The 6,000-nt window shown below is 38.2% G+C and overlaps 1 long non-coding RNA gene across 1 annotated transcript in view; it reads left to right on the forward strand.

Annotated features, from left to right (window-relative positions):
* The window catches only part of LOC131519109 (uncharacterized), a 101,717-nt gene extending 95,978 nt beyond the window's left edge, over positions 1-5,739 (forward strand). The window contains exons 3-4 of the long non-coding RNA XR_009265469.1: positions 3,534-3,583; positions 5,625-5,739. This is a non-coding gene — a long non-coding RNA (uncharacterized LOC131519109). The remainder of the gene's footprint in view (positions 1-3,533; positions 3,584-5,624) is intronic.
* The last annotated feature ends 261 nt before the right edge of the window (positions 5,740-6,000 follow it).

Genomic DNA, 6,000 nt, shown 5'->3' on the forward strand with positions numbered 1-6,000 from the left:
GGAAATCCTAAACAAAGAAGAGTATCTTTGCTTCTGTCAGGAAAGCAGTTTCAATCAGACTGATGAATAAAAAGCACAGCTGCCAAACATGATCCAGAGCAGGGTAAAGTTTAGGTGCCCAACTGCCTATTATTCTATTAAAATGTGTCATGAACGTTGGCCTGGGCTGATAGAGCAAGGCTAGGCAGCACTCTAAATTGCTTCTCAGTTTTAAAATACCAATTCCAGGAAGAATTATATGGGATAAAATGCGGAACCCCCGCGTCACAAGACAGGCTGTTCAGTGAGACAAAGGTTTCATTTTGCAGCCACCAAAGTTAGATTCATGCCATTTACATATTTAAGTCTGGGGTTTTGCCTACTTCCTGAGGACTGTGATTGGTGAATGGTTGTTCTGTGATATTTACACCTTTTGTCTGAATTAAGTGAGGCTAAATTATTTCATTCAAAAGAAGCAAGCTACAGGACACTTCCATTTTTTCAAAGTAGTCGTGAGGCCTTAGGAAGCTTTAGGAAGCTCAGATAGCGTTTGCTTTACCTCCTCATGTCACAGGTGGCCACTTGTAACACTTAAGATGGAAGAATTGGAACCTCTCCCAAATGTTTCCCAAAGCAGCACCGGAATCTGTAATCCCAAACCTGTGCTCTTTCTGCTCAAATTCTGAGTGGAGAAACGTCATGTCTGTAGTCCCTGAATAATACTTCCAGAAGGGGACACCTGCTATTTTGATGATTACAAACAAACAAAACAAGAGCAGCAAGAGGATCTGTAGCGGAAAGAAGCATACTCTTCAGTGACAACTGTTGCAACAGGAGTAGCAAAAACCTACTTTCTAGGTAAACACAAACCTGGACTATCATAACAAATAAGACAGAGGAGAAGAAAAAGAAAGAAAGAAAGAAAGAAAGAAAGAAAGAAAGAAAGAAAGAAAGAAAGAAAGAAAGAAAGAAAGAGGAAGAGGAAAGGAAGGAAGGAAGGAAGGAAGGAAGGAAGGAAGGAAAGGAAGGAAGGAAGGAAGAATGAGAGAAAAAAAGAAAAAAAACAGCTACATTTCTCACGAAATTACTACCAGAATATGACTTATTTTTGTCTATTTTTGCCCGACCGTTGGCTTTATGTCATGATATCTTGAGACAAACACTTATTGCTTATGTTTTAAAGGCTGTTGTATTAGTTATCTGTTAGTATCTATGAATTACTGTATAGCTTAATGGTATAAGACGATAAGCATTCATTGTTTGAGTCAAGACTGCAGATGTGGCTTAGCTGGATGTTTCTGGCTCAGGGTCTCTTATAAGGTTGCAGACGAGGCATTTGCAGGGGCTGCATCATCTTAAGACGTGGCTGGGCCTGGAGGATCTGCTTTCAAGAAGACTTACTCACACGGTGCTGAAAGTTGGCAAGAGACTTCAGTTTCTCCCCACATGGGCCTCTCCATAGACTCCTTGTGTATCCTCAAAATATGGTGGCTGATTTCCTCTGGAATGATCACTCCAAGATAGCAAGGCAAAAGTCATAATGTCTTTAATGACTTAGTCTTGGAAATCATGCACTATCATTTCCTCACGGTTCTACAGGTTACACATTGTTGGCCCTGTTCTACAGGGCCAACACTACATTTCCTCACTGTTCTACAGGTTACAAATAGTTGGCCCTATTTAGTGTGGGAGGGAAGTCCAAAAGGGTGTAAAGGCCAAGAGGTGAGGTTCACAGAGGGCCATCTACTGTCTTCACTTAAAATTTGAGCTACTGTCTTCACTTAAAATTTCACTTAAAATTTGAGCTACACTGAAGCTGTCTTCACGTAAAATTTGAGCTACACTGAAGCTACTGTCTTCACTTAAAATTTGTCTTCACTACTGTCTTCACTTAAAATTTGAGCTACACTGAAGCTATTTCATTGATTTTGCAAAATGGGCTGGTCAGTTCAAACCACCCAGTTATTAAGCATACCCTCATCTTCTAAAGCACAGCTTTTCATTATCATTATGTACATAATCATAATGCCTAACGTTATGGCACTGTGGCAGCTCTATACAATTTATAAATATTTTTACAGGTATTATCTCATGTATTCACAACTTTATTATTATTATTATTATTATTATTATTATTATTATTTTATTTTAAATTACTTTAGATGCAGAGTTATAAAGATAGTAAAGGGAATTCCCTCAATCCCTTTAGTCAGGTTTCCCTAATGTCTACATCTTACATAACTGTAGCGCAGTTGCCGAAACTTAGAAATTCACATTGGAGGCGGGAGGCACCTGGGTGGCTCAGTCTGTTAAGCAGAGGGCTCTTGTTTTTGTCTCAGGTCGTGATCTCAGAGTTTCGTGGGTTCGAGCCCCACATTGGGCTCTGTGCACTGACTGCACAGAGCCTGCTTGGGATGCTCCCTCTCTCCCTGTCTCTCTGCCCCTCCCCTGCTCACACTCCCTCTCTGTCTCTCTCAAAATAAATAAATAAATACAACTTAAAAAAATTCACATTGATACAATACAATATAGACTTTATTCAGATTTCACTAGGGTTTCCAGTAATGTCACTTTTCTGTTCTAGAATCCAATCCAGGATACCACGTTGCATTTAGTCACTGTCTCCTTAGTTTCCTCTGGTCTGTGACCATTGCTCAGTCTTCCCTTGTTGTTCATGATCTTGACACTTTTAAAGAATTTTGGTGTGAGAGAAAGAAAGGGGAAAATCAAGACTCTCAATATTTTATTTTATTTTTTTTATTTAAAAAAATTTTTTTTAACGTCTATTTATTTTTGAGACAGAGAGAGACAGAGCATGAAAGGGGGAGAGTCAGAGAGAGAGAGACACAGAATCTGAAACAGGCTCCAGGCTCTGAGCTGTCAGCACAGAGCCCGACGTGGGGCTCGAACTCACTGACCGCGAGATCATGACCCGAGCTGAAGTCAGCCGCTTAACCGACTGAGCCACCCAGGCGCCCCTCTCAATATTTTAGTATGAATGACTGGAAAGAGGAAGTTTGCCATGATGGTAGGAAGAAGTTTAGAGTGGAAGATCAAGAGTTCAATTCTGGATACGTCAGGTTGTCTATGTTTGGAATATCTGTATATGATTTACATGATATAAGATTAATTGAGGCTGGAGAAAATCTGAGGCTTTAGTAAACTGAGACGTCTTCCAAGACAAAGCTTAGCACATAGTGTCAGAACCCTACTTCAGTCTCAGGGAGATGAAAGTTACGGCATGGGAAGGCTGGACTTCCTGGAAAAACAGCACTCACAAGATAAGGGGATGTTTTCAAAATATCCACCAGTATTTGACAGTCCACACTAGATCCTCCAACTCTAAATTTATTTATGTCTTAAAGATGCAATTTTTATCTCCCTCCCCCATGACTGCAATTTTAAAGACTACATCTTTTATTTACTTAACAACAGCATTTGATGATAATTTCACATCCATTTTAAACCTACTTTCTGTTTTGATAAGCATTTGTTTCTCAGGCTACAGAGGTCTAAATTTTAGTCTTTTTTTTTTTTTTTCTTAATATGATCAGCCCTCGCTGCAAAGAATTTCCAAAAGAAATTTCTTCTTTCAGAAGGTCAGGTAAGTAGCTATTGAAAGGCACAATTACAAAGCAAGATTGAACCTCATGTACACACACTGACAATCACTGAAAAAAGGAGAAAGTCTTAATGGGGAGAAGGAATGAGCTTGTCAGAGACAGCTTCTTGAAGGTGAAGAACATTCAACTTAGCCTTAAAAGAAGTGATGGCTAACAGAAAGAAAGGTCCAAGAACAGAATAGGGCCCATTTATAAGATTGGTTTACCTGAGAGCATGAGAAAAGTTCAAATATGTATTTTTTGAAGGCAATTATAGGCTTTCTCTTTCATTTTCTTTTGCTTTCTATTTTCAAAAAGCACAATATTTCAAAGAGGCTCATCCTACTTAACTCTCATGTGGTTTAAAAATATAACTAGACATATGTTGTTAATACTTTTATATGTCAGGAGCCTGGAGGCTAGAAACAATTTGAACTTCTAAATTTTGGTTTCCCGACAACACCTTTGTTCTCAGCCTGAAGAATTTTGCAATGCCAAAAGTTATGAATCTTTCCAGATCTAAACCAATAACTGGGGTACATGAAGCAAATGATTGATTATAAATAAAATGATGGGAAACAGGAAGGTGTCCCCATTTATTGACACAAATTTTCATCTCTATCATGATATTGAAAAGGCAGGTTACATATATGATAATGATCAAAATAAATGAAAAGAAATAACTTGACAATAGTATAGAACAAATGTGTAATAAGTCTATTATAGCAAGAATGCCTTTCCTCCAAAAAACAGAACTTAAGCTTTTGAGGACACACGGCATGTCTTCCTCAAAAAAGAGGTAGATTCATAGTGATAGTAGCTCAATAAATACATTTAAATTGAATCAGTATGACTCATTTTTTAAAATGTTAATTCCGTAGTCTGAAAAAAGATCAACCTTATTTCTCTCATTTGGAGAGTATTTTCAGATGGCTGTTAAAAGGTGTTTTTTGTTTTTTTTTCCTCTCTCTCTTTCATTCAACTTCTGGAGAGTAACTAGAAACAAATCTGTTGCTTGGAATAAACGTTCAGTCCATATGTTATCTTTCATGGTAGCTGATGGAAGTGCGAAATCCTTCTTAGTAAATGCTGCTTGTGGTCTGTCCCTGCCCCCACCACCATATGTAACACATTTAGGAGTGAGGAGAACGGTTTCTTCATCATTTGACTTTGTTGCTTGCATTTTTTCCTTGAGTAACATAGAAAATTTAAAGAGAATCAGCCGTACTAGTACAGAGAGTGGACAGGTCAGTCCGGCTGTTCTGAAAGGCACTCGTGGGCCATGATGAGGAATGCAAAGGAAAAGGAAAAAGACAAACATTAAGCACATTCTCCAAATCTCTGCACCGATGGAAGAAGCATCATGGACTCTGGAAACAGAGACCTAGGCTCATTTTGAGTACCACCATCGATTCACCTGGTAGATCGGGGCAAGTTTCTTAATCTGAATCAAAATTTTTCCCAACTAGAGAATGGTGACATGTAATTCTTACCTTGCTGTGTTGATGCAAGAATTTAAAGAGATAATCCAGGAAAAGGAACTGGAGTATTGTAGCTGTTTAATAAATACTAGTTTCCATCTTCCCATCCCTCCAACTCACCATTCTTGTTACTGATAATGAAAAATTCTTGTTTGTGTTTCAATGGTTTATGAGGATCCAAGGAAGACTGTGAATGTGATCAAGTACATGTTTGTTTGTTTGTTTGTTTGTTTTTGACACAAGATTTACCAGAATCTTCTTTTCATACTAGAGAGCTAGTCTAAGTTGACTTCTCTTGGCAAAAGCCATGGGGTAACTGGAAGACTTGGGGTTTTTTACTACTGACCGATATATTTCAGGAAAATTTAACCCCAGGCCAAATGCTTTATGCTGGGAAAATAGTCCTTGACATCTGAATGCATCTGAGTTTTGCTGAGAGTCAAATGTGTGGGGTAGGACCCCTTGTGAATTGAAATATCACAAAAGCTTTATATTAATTTCCAGAAAACTACATATATAGAGTTTCATGCAGCTCTAATTGAAATGTAATAACTGTTTACAGATTTGACTGCACCATCACCACAGAGTAATTGCTTTTCCACACCAAGCAAGTAAAAGATGAAGTAAATGTGCCCAGAAGAGTTTGGAACCTCAATAAAATATTTCTAAGAATATGATTATGGATGGTGTCTTTCCTGTCTCAAAGCTCAGTCCAGAGCTCAGCCTCTACAGAGTCAAGTTACTGCTGGCTTGGGTGTCAGAAGACCCCTCTATTATTCCAGCTTGAGTTTGTTAAAACATGAAATTGCCTTCTCTCAAAAAGCTACATTTAATAAATTATTTATTGTTGGTTTTTCATATGTTCTGCTTAGCATTGGGCTCAAAACTCAGAGGCATTTTGGCTTTTTATGTACACTAAGTATGTTGGCATCTCTTCA

This window comes from Neofelis nebulosa, chromosome 8 (assembly GCF_028018385.1).
Source record: "Neofelis nebulosa isolate mNeoNeb1 chromosome 8, mNeoNeb1.pri, whole genome shotgun sequence".
Classification (NCBI taxonomy): Eukaryota; Metazoa; Chordata; class Mammalia; order Carnivora; family Felidae; genus Neofelis; species Neofelis nebulosa.